The 19,972-nt window shown below is 39.8% G+C and overlaps 1 protein-coding gene across 3 annotated transcripts in view; it reads right to left on the bottom strand.

Annotated features, from left to right (window-relative positions):
- Positions 1 to 19,972, bottom strand: part of TPK1 (thiamin pyrophosphokinase 1) — a 352,935-nt gene that overhangs the window by 134,955 nt on the left and 198,008 nt on the right. The window lies entirely within an intron of this gene.

Raw genomic sequence — 19,972 nt, 5'->3', positions numbered from 1 at the left:
TAGATCAGATACTTCATGTTAGAACTGCAGTGTCTCAAGACAGGCTAAAGACACTTCTAAAAGACCAAAAGATTTTCTCCAGAGACTCTTGTATAAGAAGTAGACGTTGTTCTGAATGCATGGGCAAAGTTGGGGACATCTGTTCTCCATAAAGACGAAAGTTGTAAGCGATTAGAGCTGCCAAAAAAATCAGTTTCTGTTTGGAGTATCAAGTTCATGGTGACCACAGGTCTTATCAGGAAGGCTGCTGTAGACAGTTTAGGAAGGCTTAGCAATTATATATCATATCAGGAAAATAAAAGACAATTTGGTTTTCACTGAGGACAAATACAACCAAAGAAATTGTTCATGAATACAAGGAAAATTCTGAAGTTCTAGCGAAAAGCTTGTGGCCTATTCCTAGCCACACAGTCTCTAAATTCCTCTCACAGGCAAGGCTTGATAAAGGTTTATTCACTATGTAGGATCTGGAATACCTTTTTAAAGTTCTCAATTTTTCATTCTTATACTGTATGTCTAGAGGGATGCCATAACCTTTCAGGCTGAAATTTAATCCCTACCTTCTACGATGGGATATCATGATGAACAAGCTGAATCTGTAAATCAGTCATTGAGTTCTTCAGAAGAAAGCAGCAGCAAGATCACTCTGGTCATGAGTCATTATTTCTACAGGAAGTATTTAAGCAAGATTGTTTCAAGAACATAAGAGGCTGATATTCTACCAGCTCTAACTTCAGACCAGAAATAGTCTCCCCAAGAAACTGTTCAACCCATCTGGACAATAAGTAGCTGGACTCTATGCTTGGTATATGTTTGCAAGGAAAGAATCTTGATTGAATTTGAACTGTAATACTGCATCAAGGTGGAGGAATCCACCAGGGAGGAGGGACGTGGGGAAGGGTAGGGGGATTCCCAGAGCCTATGAAACTGTCACATAATGCAAAATAATTAATAATAAAACAAAAAAGAACATCAGAGGCTCGGTGTGAGCTGTAGGTAGGGCGAGGGAGGAGCTGGCTCTAGTACTGCAGTACTCCAGATGCTGTGAGCAGGATGTGGCATGATATTCAGGGGGATGGAAGACAAAGAATACAAGCTTTACCAGCCTGGGTTTATATCTTCAAAATAGTCATGCCGCTGAGACACGACATTCCACGCGAAACCGCTGTCCACAGACTCTCAGCATTCCTTTTCTACGTGACTACACAGCCTTTATTTCTGACATCACCCATTCGTGTTTTGGTAGAACTGGTACAAATTCCTGTCTCTTGCCTTATGGCTCAGGCTATGCGTCACAGCCACGGTAGCTGCAACGCAGGAGACACCTGCTGCTCACTGAACTTTCCCTGAGCACACGTGAACTCAGGGAGACTCAGACATGAAGAATCAGAGGGGGAAGATGCTCATGGTTAGCGTGAGTGAGCATCATCTACTTGCTTGCTTGGAAACAGCTGGTCATTAGAAGGTCTAGGGAGAAAAAAGTAACCTAGCACATTCATCGTCTTATGTGTGTGTATGTTTATATAAGTACCTATGAGCTTAATTTATAAGCTAGTGACAAGGAAACAAACATTTAGTGATTATTTGCAAAGCTCCAGGAAGTGTTTATATTCTATACATTTAGCACAGACATAGACAAAAGAAGAAGGATTTCCACAATCTTTATAGAATTAACATTCATCAAAGTGAATAAGCCTGTTAGGCTGTGAAAAAAAAAAGTGGACAATAAAAGAGAAAGTCTAATAAAAAGTTCTGTGAAAAGGAGCCTCAATTTGAAATAACTGAGCTTGGGCAGTTTTCACTGAAAATGTAATAGAGTAGTAGCAAAGACCCCAAAGAGGTGAAAGAGTTAATCACATTCCTGGAAACCTGGGGCGAGGTAAGGGTTTAGACGTGTCTAAGAACAGAATGTAGTATGGCCATGAGGAAGACGCGTGGCCCCAAGCATTTTTAGCAAGCTTCAGCAAGAAATGTATGAGACATCAGTAGGCAGAGTAGGAAAAATCTGGGTGAAATACAATTTTTAGATTTGTGAAGGACTTTGTTACACCCTTAAAAAGCCCTTGACCTTTACCAAAGGAGAAGCCATGTTAAACAGAGGCATGACATAGTCCGTTCATTTTTAAAAGTCAGTGTTCTGGTTATATCAAGAATACACTGTGGGGAGATGGGGGGATAGGAAGAAAGGGGAAAATAGGAGACCATCAGTATAATGTAGAGCAGAGATAAGCTTGCCCATTTGTACCAAGTCATCAAACATAGTTATTGATGATATCTATGCTGCAAAATCCAGGGTTGGTCAGTCCTCAGACTTATTTTTTGATCCATCACCAATACTGGAAAACTCATTCTTCACTCTTTTTTGGTACATTCCCTTCCAGGACCTCACTGATCCTTCTCAGTCTCCCTCAGCAAACTAGCTAACCTGGTGGGAACTCAGCAGAAAGCTATTAGTACTGCTTGGTGACAGGAGAGGATTAAATATTTATGATTATATAAAATATATTATAATTCTGTTGGGTCCATAAGTAAACAATGTCAATTGTTTGACAAGTAAAAATGCACATATTTATCATGTATGATGCAATATGTTTATATTGTGAAATGGTTAATTAACATATCACAATCTTTCCCTATGTGTATGTGGTGGTGGGGGGGAGATTTAGCAATTTACATGTTATCAATACATTGCTATTGACTGTGGTTACCACAGTGTGTAAGAGACCTCCAGCACTACTTTCTATGGTCTAACAGAAATTTTGTGCAACTTTGACTAACATCTTTTCTATCTCCTTGCTACCCAGCTACTGGAACTACTGTTTTACTGTGAATTCAGCGTATCTGGATTCCATCTAACCTCAGATGGGTTTTTGTCTTTCCCTGTCTGGCTTAGCCAACTAGCATAATGTCCTCTAAGTTGTCACAAACAACAGGATTTCCTTTTTTAAGGCTTGATATCTTTCCATTATAGCTATACCACATCGTATTCATTCAAAGGCTGATGAATATTTGTTTATTTCATATCTTGGCTGTTGATGAATAACTTTGAAAGAACATGTGAATGCTGATATCTTAAATATATCAATTTCATAACCCTTGGATTTATGCCTAGTAGTAGCATTGCAAGATCATGATAGTTCTGTTTTTACCTTTGTGAAGAAGCTCTATGCTATCTTACATAATGGCTGTACTGTTTCCGAACACCCATGTCCATGGCTTTCCTTTCTCCATATTCTTACTACCTTTATCTTTTAAATATCAGTCTTTCTGACAAGGTATGAAATGATAATTTTATTTTTAATTTTTTATCTGATGATCAGTGGTGCCAAAATGTTTTTAATAATATATTTGTGGGTACATATAAATAAGTAACCAGTACAGACTTACTATGCTGCATTCTTTAATATATAACATATAAAATCTATTTCTCATTGATTCCAATAGATTTCTTACATACGAATCAGGTTATTTTACCTGGACTTTTTCTTATTAGCATGGAGGAATGGGATGGAAATTCAAGTTGCCCTTGGCTTTCTGCATGTAGTCATCTCTCATAAAACCCTTTGAATTCCATAATAATATACTGGACCAAGGAGTATAGTGTAATATGTAAACAGTCATACAGCAATATATACAGCACTTGGCTTCCTTGTGGTTAGCACTCCTTTAGAAAGGTTGGTTAGGCTAAATCCACTCTCTTATTGCTTCCAGATTCCTGTCACTTCTTCTACTTCAGGTAAGGTTCTCTGTTTTCCATGAAAATATGTTAAACAATAATTGTGTCTTTTATCTACAAAATAAGTGTGAAATCTGACTTTGTATAACTTGCTTTAGCAGAATTATGACAAGTCTTGAGGGACATTGATCACCAAAAGCAGCAGCAATTGCATTTTTGTATTATTGTGGCAAGAACTTTTCCATAACCTAATGACAAGCTTTCTTTATTTGACCTAAAAAAGATATAGATACAGCATGTATGTCCCTACAGCAGGGACAGTGACTGGCAGCATATTTTAATTACATTTCTTCCTCAAATTGAATTCTGGGGCTGCATGAACGGACTCTGTGGCTCTCCTTGATAATAGGGTGATCATACAGTTTCATGTACAAACAGAGACAGTTTGCGAAGCACTGTGAATATTATAAATGATTATACCAAAAAGAGTCATGTAAGAAAAAATGAGAACCATCTCACATAAACCAAGACATAGTTTTCCTACTTTTTTTTTTTTTTGCAGTGAACACAAACATTATCCATAAAGCAAAATCAAACACCAAGATCTAAAACCTCCAGACGGTCTGCTTAATCAGCTTCTTTTGCTACAACAAGTAGTTGGTAGAATGAAGAAATTCTTGGGTCTAACTGTTTGATGCTCAATTGGAAGATACACTCACGCAGGCCACAGAGGCATGGGGCTGGCCCAAGACATAGCAAAAACTTATACCTAGCAACAACAACCCAGCAACACCAAAAACCTTTTCATAAAACTACAAAATAGTTCAAATGGCTGATGCAAAGTGCAGTCAGAAATAGGAGAGAGACCTCTGATCTTATGATAGTAAAATATGCTACACTCACACAGGCATGGCATGGCTGGATCTTGGCAAACAACAGGAACGATATTATTTCAATTTCAAACAGGCTACAGGTCACTGCAAGTCATAGTTTTAGTACAAGCCTGTTAGTTGACAAAGAAATAACACCTCTTGAAATGAGAATGAAAATGAGGCCTCTACATGCAGAAGTCTAAGAAAATTCAGCATTTCTCTAGCATAATTCCTCTACTTCTCTCCTGCTGCAGCTTTAATGCATATAACACCATTTTCATACAGAACATCTTTCTGACTTTCTTCCTGGCCTTCTGACTTGCCATGTTGCAACTATATATAAACCCCAATTTCCACCTTGGGTATGAGAGTAAGTTTTCTACATCTCCAAATCTGATATTAACAATACTCCGCTTAAAATTAAGTATTGACTTTTCAGGAGCTACGAGATGAGGCACCTTTTCAGAATAGTTTCCTGCAGTTGCATTTCTCCACCCAGAATAGTTAGAAAGTGGCTGGCACACATTTAGTAGATGATCTCTAATGGAACACGTAATAGTTTGCAGACTCCAACTCTGGCAGCAACAACAAGCAGCCTTACATCTCCCCCACTTGAAGCCCAATTTCTAAGTTCCCAATCCCCTTTTCAAATTCTTGACAGAGAAAATGACTAAAGCATCATTCTACAAAGATCCCATGGGTCTGTTATTACCATCATTAAAATGTCCATCCTTCAGTTCAGATTGTATACAGCCATAACATCGTTTGTCTAACTCCCATTATAAGTTGTTATTGAAGGCTCTTTAATGGATCAGCCTTCCCTGATGATCACAGTGCAAATTTCTGATCAGAAGATGCCAGACTCTCCATAGGCCAACCTCCCGGTCCCCAACAATCTCCCTGATGAATACCTTGACTATTCCCCCTCCCTTCTTGCAGCTTCTTTATTTTCTGACTGCCCTGAAGAACCTCTGAGAGAACTTCATTTTAGGTGCAATGGTCATCCTGGTGACTTATCTCACTCCCAGGCTTTGAATCGTTCAGTTAAACATGTTAAGCCTGGTTGGAACAATAATTCTGTCTTTCTCACAAAGCTAACTGGAGCACTAACATTGCCTTCATTAACTGGACTGTAGGCTCTCAAGCCACAACAATAAGATCCCTGGGGATGGGATATTTCTCCACATAAACAAAAGCAACATTGAGATAGCTTTAAAAATGTGGAAATGTATTATTTTTCTTCCCCTTGTAAATACACTAAGGAACAGCAAGAGCAAATTTGCATGTAATTATATTTCTCCATATCAGGAGGAATATGCAAGGAGAGTTGAATGAATAAATAAAGCATACCTTCATGAGACTTCATTTTTTTTGTAACATGATTGCATTCAACTTATATTGACTGCAAATTAAATTCTTTGAGGAGAGGTGTAAGGAATACATGAGTAAAATTACATAAAATCAGAAGCTGTATAAATAAATTGCATGGATATGATAAAAACCTGTGGGATTTATTAATGGTCTTCAAACCACATACTGTCAGGATATGAAATACGTTTGTTTTGATGTAACAAATTTGACATCCATGCAGTTATTCATAGTATTTTTCATGTATTTTTCATTACTTCTTGGAGAACTCTCTTGTATGGATTTCCAATTTTTTTTTGTACCACGATAGATTTAATTCCATTTTCCATGCACTTTTTGAAGTACCTTCAGATATATCTGATCCAAGTTGAATATCTGAAAGAATACAAAAAAAATTACTCTGTTTCTCTGAAAAATGAGCTATGAGGTCTGAGTAACCATATGAGCAAATGGACAAAAGGTAGAAAATTTCCAAAACCATTCTGGAAGGAGGTTGAGTTTGGAAGACAGATACTCTGGTCTCAAGGATTTTTGATTTGTAATAATTTTAATAACAATTATCTTGTCTTGCACTATCATGATTCATTTTTTTTAAAGATTTATTCATTTTATTACAGCCAGATATACAGAGAGGAGGAGAGACAGAGAGGAAGATCTTCCATCCGATGTTTCACTCCCCAAGTGAGCCGCAACGGGCCGGTGCTGTGCCATTCCGAAGCCAGGAACCAGGAATCTCTTCCGGGTCTCCCACGTGGATGCAGGGTCCCAATGCATTGGGCCGTCCTCAACTGCCTTCCCAGGCCACAAGCAGGGAGCTGGATGGGAAGTGGAGCTGCCGGGATTAGAACCGGTGCCCATATGGGATCCCGGGGCTTTCAAGGCGAGGACTTTAGCCGCTAGGCCATGCTGCCGGGCCCATATCATGATTCATTTTTACCTAATGTTATTTCATGCTTGGTTTCAGAATAAAACAACTCTCAGTGCATACTGATATCTAAAGTTATACACGAAAACCCTAAGTTTGCATGTCTAAAATGAAGCAGATTCGGCTATTTGTAGGATTTTGGGTGCAATATTTTCCCAAAGTTTTGCAGCATAAAAGTCTCTGTATTTTACTGTCCAGTTTATAGCTCATGGCTATCAGCCCTGCCACTGCACATCCTGAGGTTTCAGCCTGGTACAACACAGATATTTTATGTTAATTATGGCTCACCATTTTTAGAAGGACAGAGAGCAGTTTTACTGCAAACTTTGTACTTGGCCATTAACAGTTTGGTTTCTAGGTTTATGTTGTACCATTTCATAATGCCAAGTGAGCATGTTAATACTCTTACTACAATGACATTGATTACTTAAAGCTTATTTGTTACAAGTATGTTAGTTTCAACTAATACATGCATTCAAAATAGTGAACCACCTCATCAATCTCAGGTTTACTGTTCAAGCCAGATACTATTTTGCTAAATGTCTTCTACATTCGTGAGTCAGCAGATCTGTAATCAGAGATAGAAATTTCATCCTCTAACCCCCACCCCGCCAAATAATTTCCTCTATATGGATGCTTCACAACAGTCAAGATTTTTAGAGTTAGTTTTATACGAATCCAAATCTCACAGAAAGGAAGAAATAAAATTAAAATACTTTAATTCATATTTCCTAACATGATTCAAAGTTTCTTGGTTCAAGTGTTTCTAGTAAGAATGACATGCATTCACATTTACGTGCAGAGGGAAGGCACACAGAGTAGATCCCATAGAGGAGCTGGCACCATCTTTCCAGTTCTACCCCACGCACTTAACGTCACGATGCCTTTTACTGGGATGGCTTAGCATGCTGGCCATGGAATACAACACAGTAGAGCTCCTACTGGGATAGCACAGGGTCCTGAAAGCAGGAAGGGATTCCTAGTTCCAGCTACTAAGAGAGAAGGGCAAAAAGTAAAGTCTATGCAATTTCACCTTCTCTGACATAAAAGGAACTCTGCCATGGATCATTTGACGATCGTGTGTACACATAAGCGCAAACATACATGTGAGAGAGGACTCTAATAAAGTTCATAAAAAATGAAAATTATGAATAACTTATACACACATTTCAGTATTTCATCATGACAATCTTACATTTCAAGACAATTATCCATTAACTTTTTAAAAAGATTTACTTATTTTTCATTGGAAAGTCAGATATACACAGAGGAAGAGAGACAGAGAGGAAGATCTTGTGTTTATTGATTCATTCCCCAAGTGGCTACAGCGGGCACAGCTGACCTGATCCAAAGCCAGGAGCCAGGAGCTTCTTCTTGGTCTCCCATATAGGTGCAGGGCCCCAAGGCTTAGGGCCATCCTCGACTGCAATCCCACAGAGCTGGATGGGAAGTGGGGCTGACTTGATTAGAACCAGCACCCATATGGGATGCCGGCGCATGCAACGCAAGGACTTTAGCTGCTAGGCTACTGTGCCAGGCTCTCCATTAACTTTTAAAAGTACCTCATGTGGGTATATAAATGCATGCCTTTAAAAAAAAATAAATAAATACATGCCTTTAAAATTTCCCTTCTTGGGCCTGGCAGCGTGGCCTAGCAGCAAAGGTCCTCACCTTGAACGCACTGGGATCCCATATGGGCGCTGGTTCTAATCCCGGCAGCTCCACTTCCCATCCAGCTCCCTGCTTGTGGCCTGGGAAGGCAGTCGAGGACGGCCCAGAGCTTTGGGACCCTGCACCCGTGTGGGAGACCCAGAGGAGGTTCCTGGTTCCCGGCTTCGGAATGGCACAGCACCAGCCGTTGCGGCTCACTTGGGGGGTGAATCGTAGGACGGAGGATCTTCCTCTGTCTCTCCTCCTCTCTTTACATCTGACTTTGCAATAAAAAATGGATAAATCTTTAAAAAAAAATTTCCCTTTTTATTATCCAATCTAACTAACCACCACTAAAAATTTGTATTGACCTGATATTAAATCCCTCTGATTAAGATCATTTCAGTTTTTTAGTCATGACTTAAATTAAAAACAAATTATTTCTTTAAATATATAGATGTTAGGGGCCTGACGCCATGGCCTAGCAGTTAAGTTACTTGCCTTGAACACACTGGGATCCCATGTGGGCACCAGTTCTAATCCCGGCGGCCCTGCTTCACATCCAGCTCCCTGCATGTGGCCTGGGAATGCAGTCAAGGACAGCCCAAAGCTTTGGGACCCTGCACCTGCATGGGAGACCTGGAAGAGGTTCCTGGTTCCTGGCTTCGGAATGGCACAGCACCAGCTGTTGTGGCTCACTTGGGGGGTGAACCATTGGACAGATGATCTTCCTCTCTGTCTTTCCTCCTCTCTGTATATCTGCCTTCCCAATAAAAATACATAAATCTTTAAAAAAATGATTGTTATTATTATTTGTGCTGTTGTAATTCTGGATATAGGTACTACCATATGTAATTTCTTACCAAAGGGTAACAGAGTAAGGAGGAGAAAGTTTAAAATCTACTAAGAAATTTGAGGATGCTTTGTTATATGTATATTATTCATACAGAAGTCCTTGAGACATAGCTTCTCTTCCCACCTGCGGTTTTAGTAACTCAAACTCAAATTCTCCATTTCATATAAGGTCAGCGTGCTTTCTACAAAGGAGCCGCATGCCAGCAAAATCTGTAATTCTCTGCATTAATAAGAAATTTCATCTGGCAAATGAGTCATTGGACGGAGATTCCTGGTAAGCAGATAAACTTAACCCTTGTCCTGGGGCCAATAAAAAGACGCTTTTCCTCTGCAGGATGGATTGGGCTGCCATGGCCTCGAAGGTAGTAAGCTTTTTATATCTGTGGAAAGATCTCCCGAGTCCCTTCAAAGCACTGGCTTTATCTAATTTTTCTTGTTGCACAGCACTATAAAAAAGACTGCTGCTTTATAAGAAGGAGAAACAGAGACGTGAATTCTTTTTTTTGAAGACTTCTCCAAAATGATGTAGCCATCGGCCTCCTAACAGCTGATGCCCCGGAATCTTTTTCTTCTCCTGATCTAGTAGTTTGCACAGTATTTTTTTTTTCCAAAAGCTGAATGTAGAAGTGGTTACTTTGGCATCTGACAAAGAAAACATTGTCTGTACACTAAAAGCCAAGGTGTGGTGTATACCTGCACATGAATGGCTGAACGTATGGGTCTGTGTGAGTAGGCTTGCTGTGGGTGACAGTTTCATCTCCACAATTTCAGGAAGATTAGTAACGGAAGCTAAAAATATCATCTGAGGTAGAAAGGCACACGTGAAGGTAGCGCCATGTTGTAATGGTCTCATGATGGCTCCGTAATAGTGCTGCCGTTGGAACTGTGAGGTATCGCTTTCATTATTTCAAGAAAGTTGGCAAAATTTATTTGTCAGGTTCATGATGGCAGTGATGTATGATGCGGTCTCTATGCAGGCTCTTTGTTCAGCTTAGTACTTGGAAGAAAAAAGAGGTCCCAGAAGTTATAACATACCACCATGGAAAGAAAAAGAAGGTACCACAAAAGCCAAGCAATTTAACTGCATACAATATGTATCCTGTTGAGGTTCTATATGGTCAAATGTCTACAATGATCACACAATAATAGATACCTAATCATCCTAAGCATATATACTCATTATAGTGGATGTATTAGTGGCTATATCCACGTATTGCCAAAGAATGATAAATCAGTTATCATGGAACAGGATTTGGAACAATGAAACATTCATCCTTATTTTATAGTAGTTAATAATGATTTCTAATATCTGATTATAAGAATTTGCTAAAACCACATTCTTCACATAAATACATATTCATTCAATAAATATGCATGAAGTAGCTCTGTAATGTCAGATGTTGGTTTAGATGGGGTGGACACAGCAGAGAACATACAGTTCCCTATATATGGGAAGCTTATGTTCTGCTGCATGAAGATAACAGATATTCTAAATACATAATACATCATATGGTGACAAACACTATGATAAAAAGTGCATAGAAAGAGTACAAGAATGACTTAGCAAAGACATTGTTGGGGTTGCCTTAAAAAAGATTAATTTAGTGCTCACTTCGGCAGCACATATACTAAAAGAGATTAATTTAGGTCCTGGCACAATAGCTTAGCGGTTAAAGTCCTGGTTAAAGTACTCACCTTGAACGCGTCATTAGCACCATATGGGCGCCGGTTCTAATCCTGGCAGCTCCACTTCCCATCCAGCTCCCTGCTTGTGGCCTGGGAAAGCAGTTGAGGATGGCCCAAAGCCTGGGGACCCTGCACCCCCGTGGAAGACCCGGAAGAGCTCCTTGCTGCTGGCTTTGGATTGGTTCAGCTCTGGCCATTGCGGCCACTTGTGGAGTGAACTATCGGATGGAGGATCTTCCTCCCTGTCTCCTTCTCTCTGTATAGCTGATTTTCCAATAAAAATAAATACATCTTTTTTTTAAAAAAAGATTAATTTACTAGAAAAACACAGAAATTAGAGAGAGGGAGAGAGAGAGAGAGAGAGAGAGAGAGAGAGAGAGAGAGAGAGAGAGAGAGAGAGATTTCCATTGGCAGCTTACTCCCCACATGGCCACAACAGCCAAAAAGAGATCCGGCCAAAAACAGAAACCAGGAATGAGAAATTTCATCTTCATCACCTACACAGGTGTCAGGGACCCAAGCCCTTGGGTCAACCTCCACTGCCTTACCAAGGACATTAGCAGATACCCTGAGCAGCAGTGAAGCATCCAGGACTTGAACAGGGATTCTGAGATTGGATGCTTGAGTGGTGAACAGCAGCTTAGCCCACTGCACCATGACACCAGCCCTGCAGTGCTGCTTCAAAGTAAATGGCACCAGAAGGACTTACCAGGATATGCTCAAAGTACAGAGAAAATGTTCCATTTTCCCAAGAGAAAAGTTACGCAAAATAGCTAGCTACATGGAAGCGACTGCTGAACAAACTATCAAGATAATGTTAAATGTATTGTAAAGAGACAAGCTCTTTTACATTTATTACAGAGGCGTGGTATTATAAGCATTTAATAGAGGTGGAATTTGTTCCATGGTTACTTTATTTCTCTCTTCTCTGTTGGACTGGAGGCTATTAGGGGTCATGGTCTTAGTCAAGGAATCTGTCTTGAACAGAATAGCTACCATGTAGCTTGTTAAGCTGAACTGAAGAAGAGCCCTAACAGCATCCTTGGAATGGCGAGAACTATGCCTTGGAAATTTCAAGTGAACTTTTACCTAGCTTGAAGCTGACTGGAGGGTATTTCAAAAGGTTCATATGAAAATGACATTACAAGAAAGTTTACATTTCCGGGTTCTGGCTGCTTACTCCCATTTCCTGCTCAGGCAGGCCCTAAGAAATAACCATTCCTTTCTCTCTCTCTCTCTCTCTCTCTTCTCTCTCTCTTCCTCGATTCCACCCACCCTCTCTCCCTCCCTCCCTCCCTCCCTCCCTCCACCTCCTCACCCCTCTTTGTTTTTTGGCTTTGAAATACATGTTTTCAAAGGTATGTTTATTCTGGCATAGTTTTTTTAAATCCATTAGTAGTTTTTTCATAGTATGTAATTTGCATGAGCTTTTTAAAAGACTCTTGCATTCATGACTGTCAGGATTATGCACCAAAATACACTTGTTTTAATTCCATTCTCTGCCATTTTTTGAAATCCCTTCAAATATCCTATTTAAAGTTTATGATGTCTCTCCTAAAAATTAAAAGGTAGAACACAGCTCCCATTTTGTTTCCCCCTAGGATATGGTGGGGAAAAGAGTTAGCTAGCTTGGAAAATTTACTTCCTTATCCAATATGGAGGACACCGTTCTCACTGGTCTCCAGGAACAGAGGAAATTCCAGGCCTGCCCTGGGAAAGACTGAAGAGTTCTCAAACAACTGAAGAGTTCTCTGCTTGAATCAAGTTTCTGATATGAAGAGAATTCTTGTCAAATTAGAGGACTTCCAAAAGCATCAACGCATGGTGGTAGGCGGTGAATGGGATCAATAAACAGTGACTAAGTACTTCAAGATGTTTCTAAAATACAATCCGATTCTAAAGCAATATTATTCTTTCAAATATGTTACTTCAGAAGACCATAAGCACTAGGATAACAAAAACAGCTATCACCTCCATACCTGCTGCTGCAATGTTATTTGTCTATTCGAAAGGGGTCAGCGGGGAGGGAGAGAGAGAGAGAGAGAGAAACAGTTCTATCTATTGGCTCACTCCTCAGATATCCACAGCAGTGGAGGCTCAGCTAGGTCTAGAGCCAGGACTCTGGACCTAAACCAGAGTGTTTCACATGGATAAGAGCGATGTCAGCTGCTGCCTCCTGGAGGGTGTGCTCATTATTAGGAAGATGAAACTGGAGGGCAGACTCAAACCCAGGCACTCTGACACAGTATGGGCATCCAAACCTGAAACTTCACTGCCCGCTGCTACAGTGTTTAAAGCAACTACTGCCTAGCAGACAGCCCCTGAAGTACTTTGGGTCCTAACTCTTTCTTACAGGTAGAATAGCACTCTTACTTTGGATGTAAGGAGATTGTGACTTCAAGAACCTCAGCAGCTTTTGGACTGTTATGTAGCTGGCTAGAGTTCAAGGCCTACACAAGCAAGCCAAGAACTAACTTCTAATTACAATGCTTTGGGTGCCAACCCCACAGACAATTTTAAGGTAGTATTATGACTCCTAAAAGATGCTGAGTTTTGTTTTAGACACTGAAATGGAATCTCTCCTGGCTTCCCAGTTAGTGGGCAAGAATATGGCTTTGGACTTTAATATTTGTAATTTAGGGAGGTAACATAACAGAAGTGAAAGCTGAAGGCAGGAAAATCAAGATAGATAGCAGAAGACAGGTGTGTCAGAAGGTCATCCAAGGGGAGCTCAAGTGATGGCGAAGTGGCGAAGGAGTCCAGGATGGAAATTCAATCAGCCAAGGAGAGAACACAGAAGTACTTCCTTGGGTAGTTGCAATACTGATCAGAACATCGCCAGTGTTCATTCCTTCTTTGAATCCTATCTTATGGTGAAATATATCCCTTGGGAAAACAGAAGGTTAAGAGACGAAACTGTCCACAGTGTAAGTCCCATCAAGTCTCTAGCCACAATTTTCCACCGGGCAGAGATCCCAAGCACATATCAAAGATTCACAGGTTGAGCAGGGTGAGGGCACCCTGCAAAGGTGATAGAACAAAAGGTATTGCCAATCGTCCTAAAGGCTCAGCAGGACTTCTCTTTATGCGACAATACTCTGAGTCATTTCACAAAATTACTCATCCAACCTATGATGATAACATATTTAAAACAGTCTACGTAAACCTATACTTCTAGAATAATTTTAAATTCCGCTTTAAAAAGAGAATATATCCTTCACCTAGCTTCCCCTATGGTAACACCTTGTACAGCCATGGTTCACTACTCCAATTCATGTTGGTATTGGTCACTACTATGAACTACATTCGGAGTTTATTTATTCACACCAGTTACATACTAATGTCTTTTTCTTATTGCTTGGGAACTTTAGCATAGCACCTTACACTTATGTTGTTATGTCTTCTTAATCTCTTCAGCTCTGTGAGAATTTCTGATTGGTTCCCCCACCTTTTCTTTTTTTTTTTTTTTTTTAGTTTTTGGTAACTATCCATGAGCTTGTTTCAGCTGTCTTAGACAATGTTTTATAGAATGTCCCTCAACTTTATGAGTTATTCTTCTGAAGGGCAGAGTTAGAACAGAGGGATCTTCCATCTGCTGGTTCACTCCTCCAATGGCCACAGCTGCCAGAAGAGAGGAGCTAATTTAGGTTTCTCACACAGGCAGCCGGGACCCAACACTCGAGCCATTTTCATTGCTTTCCCAGGCCATCAGCAACAGGGTTGAATCAGAAGGGAAGCAGTGGGGCCACCAATGCTGTAGGTGCAGGCTTAGCCTTCCACACCACGGGCCCAGGCCATGGTATCTGACTTTTTAACAATTAAACATAATCATGAGTTTTAAGGAAGAAATCCACGAGAGGGGTATGTGGTACCAACATGAATTTTCCCCAATAATGCTATTTCACATCACTTAATTAGGCAGTACTTGACAGGATTTGCAGCTGTAAAATCAGTAGGTTTTTTCCTTCCCATAATACATTTTTACACATACACCATGCATATTTATATATACGTACACACACGCACATATATACATGTACATATGTGCATGCGTATGTGTGTAAAATGAGCAAATTTATTACATTTTGCTTTGATTCTTGAAAAAGATAACACTTGATTGGAACTGGATATCCTGACACCTGTCTTGGCAGCTCGGGGTACTGTCACTGTTCTCCTGCAAGCCTAGGATTTAGAGTTGATACCGATGTAAGTCATTGGTGCAACAGGACACAACTAGTCTTCAACTCATTTTCAAGTGAGGATCAATAAAGATCTTTCCAGTAACCCACTATAAATATAACATACACCTCGATCCGAGGTTGACACTCAGACAAGATAGTCCCAAACCCACACCATTGGCTGATATTCAAATATATTTAACAAAAAAATGTCATGGAATGAGAAAGTAGAACGAGTATCTACTATTCCTTAACAAATAGCTTATGGTCAATGCCCAAGAACTTCAATTAAGAAACAATAAAATAGTGTGGGAATGTTCCTAATACATCAAAATCATAACAGTATTTGCCCAGGCTAGTCAAGAAATTGAAAGAATTAATCAAGTACCTAATGGGCCTTTATTCTTCAAATATTATTTAATTTGTAATCACGAATGCTTGTTTGTGTAGAAGGAAATTTTGTCACCGCTCTCATTCATAATGCCTTTTCAGTATTCTGCATCATTTTGATTAAATCCCACTACAAAAACGTCATGTTGGCATTGTTATGTGGCTGGTGAAGCCACCTCCTGTGAGGCTGGCATTCCATATGGGCGTCAGCTTGAGCTGTGATGGCTGCACTTTCAGTCCAGCTCCCTGATGATGCGCATGAGAAAGGATGGGAACATGGCGAAAATACCTGTGTACCTACCCCCATGGAGGAGACCCAGCAAAACTATGGGGTGCTACTTTTCACCTGGCCCATCCGTGCAATTTTTGACGTTTAGGATATGAATCAGCAGATGGAAAATTAATCTTGTCTTTCCCTCTCTAACTCTGCCTTTCAAACAAATAAAAATAAATTTTTTAAAAAAAACCCCATCATGGTATAAAGGAGTTAAAAGCTGATGGAGTTTCATAACACAAAACTAGCAAAGTTTTAAATCACGTTAAAAATACAGATTGAAATTAACAGCGATTTTTTCAGCCCAAGTTTTGTCTAATATGACGGCAATGGTTAAAAACAGCAGGAATTGAATTAACTGCTCCTATTTTCATATAATACTATTAAACATCCCACGGAGACCTATCTTGCATTTCTTATAGCTTTATAGTATAATCTAGATTTATCTTTGCTTCACTCTGAACAATGAGCTTCTTACATTGTGAAATGCATGAAGAAGTAGCTCTTAATGTTTCCCACTGACTCCCAAGATTTACATATTGCACATCATAACATCAGAAGATACGTGTCCTTTGTAGATGCAGTTATATCAGATGGCATTCTGACGACGTATTATTCATTACTTAGTTACAGGTAAACAATGTGGCAACAAAAAAGCAAGACAGTAAGAAATCCCATATGTCAGAGAACTCTTTGACATAAGAATAGATATTCAAAGTGGTTAGGCTTAAAATAGATAAAATAAATAAAGAGATGTTGGGGAAAAATTTTTTAAAAATGTATCATGTTCTGGATAGTAAACATTTTTACAACAAGGACAGACCCAGTATAAATTCTATAAACTCCTAATATATTAGATAGTATGCCCCTTAACATATTAAAGACTGCTAGACTTCATACTTATTTTATAATTAACATCTTATTTCATAGTAATACATCTGATGACATTTAGATTATGAATTCATGTTTCCAATCTAATAAGAGCAAAAATACATAACTTGGCGATCCTTATTACAGAAGTATGATTATTTAATAAACTTGAAGTGTATTTTAGTGATGGACGTTTGCTTATTTTTGGTTGCAAGACTTCTTTGAATGGCAGAGTTACAGAGAAGAGGAGAGACAGAGAAAGGGAGGGAGAGAAAGCTCCAGCATGCTGGCCTGCCTTCCCAGTGCCTGCAGGAGCTGGGCCAGGGATGTGGACTTCGGCCAAGCTTTCCAGCTGGGTGGCGGGGGTCCCAAGGACTTGGGCCATCGAGAGCTACTGTCTTAGAACAGGAAGGATTGAGCTGGCCCTCACAAGGACACTAGCATCTCAGCTGGCAGCTTAACTCACCACAGTGTTCAGTTGAAAAGCCTTAACATTTCACGTGGAACGGGGGGTGATGAGGAGCAATCTTGCATTATTTTCCTTTTAATCCTGCTTTTCTTTTGCTGGTACAGCAAAGGAAGTACAAAATGCTACAGTTCTAGGTGAAACAATGTCCATACTTTATACATCCTCTATATTATCAAATATAACAGACGCATTTTGTTTCCGTTTGAATGTGAACTAACCTTGAAGATTTTAGTTATGAGTAATTACAGCCTTCACTTACACATACCACCCAACATAAATTTCAAGCTACCTACCTTTAGCTCATGGAAGTTGAAGGAGCTAAAAACAATGTCAACCTTCAAACGCCACTTCAGCACCACTATTTTTTTTTTTTTTTTGCATCAAAATTGATATGGAAACTTGTTTCATATTTATTTTTAAATTTTAAATAATTTTTTTTGTTCATATACCATTGAGACAGATAAACAGATGTTCCATCCAGCACCACTATTTATATTAAATCACTTAAAATAGCAGGTGCAAAAAAAAAAGTTACTCTGGATTTCATATTATTTCTTAAACGAGGATAAAACTCTCACAAACAAGGTATAACATCTTTATGCACAAGTACAAGAGTTCCGCTCCGGACCAAAAGAATTCTACACAGACCACGATAAAATGACTTCGCAAAGCCGCCATTATTACTTCTTCATAATTTATTCATCTTTGTCCAATCCAGTAAATAAGTTTCTGATTCTAGTACTACAGTCTTCTTTCTTTATGAGGACTCCTGTGCCACAAAAAAACGTACTTTAAATACTTATGCCTTTCTCCTGTTAAATTCTTGTGTCAATGTTAATTTTAGAGCCAGCTTTTCCCTAAGGAGGATGGAGGTGGGGTTGTGCAGTGCCTGCTAAGCACTGTCCATCCTCTGGATCAGGGCATGTTCTGCAACCTACCCCTTTTACAATCAGCTATAATAATAATAATAATAACAACAACAACAATAATAATAGTAGTAGTTAAGTGATAGCTTTTTCTAGACGTCCTTTATCCTATGTTATATTCCACTCTCCCATGGGTTCCTGTTGGGGATAAAATGTATTCAACATTCACAGAGCCTTCTTATATAGAAAGCACTGTATTTAAGAAATGTACAAGCAGATCTGATCCCAGCTTCCTAGCTAGAAGAAAAAGCAGCAGCCAATTAGATGCAATTACCAAAACGAATGCTCAGATTCAAGAAGAAATTAAGAGACTAGGCAAACAAAAAGCAGCAGAACCTAACCTATAGTGAATATTAAAGACAGCCAGACCAATGTTCCCACTCACGGTCTAGGGAAACTCAAGGAAAAAAAATGGATTCTAGGCACAGGAGTTACACATACAAAAAATACCTCAAGGCAAAGGAGGGCATATGGAATGCTTTAGGAAACAGAAGAAAGATTGGTGCAAGATGGCTTTGGGGAAAGCTTCAGGCTCCAAGCAAGCCAAGGAGGACTGTAACAGCCTCAGGACAAACTGCATTTCTCTCCAAGAAAGAAGGCATGGTCAGGCCTCCGTGGGGGCATCACCCCATCACCCAAGTGCAAGCCCTCTCTCCAGGAAGCAGCGTGTCTTGCTACCACGTCCACACTCCGCTCTGGCACTCTTTAGGCCATAGCACACTTCTGGACAGCCTTGGAGTTTACACACAGGGACGGTGGAAAACGAGGTTGCTGCTATTTCTGCCCAGGGTTGATTCTTGCTTCAGGAATCCCCACTAGAGTGGCCAGGCTCTGCCAGGTTTGTCTGGCAGCACACAGTCTGTGTCACAAACAGGAGGCTCCCTCAGGATGTGGGTGTTATTAAGTTTGAGAAACAATTATTTGTTTTGAGGCCTGATGCACTGAGCACACTATTAAAGTTACTACCAATTAGATTCAACAAATGAAATTCACATAATCACATCTCCAGCTTTTAATAACTTCAGTGGGAGGTGCTGAGAAAGCCAAAACATGATTTTGAAGACATATTTTTTTGTCTTAGAAACTGCACATCAGCTGCATCTGGATAAAGTAGATGATTCTCCATTAGCTATCTCTGTTTTCAATATACAAATATTTAATTATAACACTTTATTATCATAAAAGACTGTGATGCCTTTTGAACAGTTCAGCACAGCTATAGAGAAGTATGTTTACTCAATTACTTTTTGTTGAGTTTGCAAACTAAGCCACTTGCCAGCTATGGTAGTTAACAAGGTTTGATTTCAAAAGAGAAAAATATTAGCTACTTCAACTTAGTGGTAAGTATTTACTAATATATATGTTAGATTAATCTTTGATGTGCAAGGGAGTAAGCTCTTGGCTGCCTTGTCTCTGGCACTTAGCCCATCCTGACAAGCACGCCTCTGCCACCCAGTGCGTCTGTGTGCCTGTGTGCCCAGTCCCAGCTCCCCAGGGACTCTCAGGCTGCGAGAGTGGCTCTCGGTGATGTATTAGAGCGTAAGTCTGATGACAAAGAAAAGTGAGCTCATGCATTCTTCCCACCCCTCATCCCTACCCACAATCCTAATGCTCTCTACTTATGAAAGGGAACAGATCGTTTATGGGACAGCGAGGGACAATCAAGGAGACAAGGTAGAAGACCTGGCTTGTGCCTGAGTTCTGAGGGTGGTTTGGCTGCAGACTCTCCCGCGGCAGCTGGCTGCTGGAACCGAGTTAAACTACTTAATTTTTTTTGCTTCTTTTTTTAATAATTTTTTTAATAATCAACAGCATTCTTGTATACATATCTTT

This window comes from Ochotona princeps, chromosome 25 (genome assembly GCF_030435755.1).
Source record: "Ochotona princeps isolate mOchPri1 chromosome 25, mOchPri1.hap1, whole genome shotgun sequence".
In the NCBI taxonomy this organism is placed as follows: domain Eukaryota; kingdom Metazoa; phylum Chordata; class Mammalia; order Lagomorpha; family Ochotonidae; genus Ochotona; species Ochotona princeps.
The sequence above is the reverse complement of the archived record's forward strand: the minus strand, read 5'-3'. Positions and strand labels throughout refer to the sequence as shown.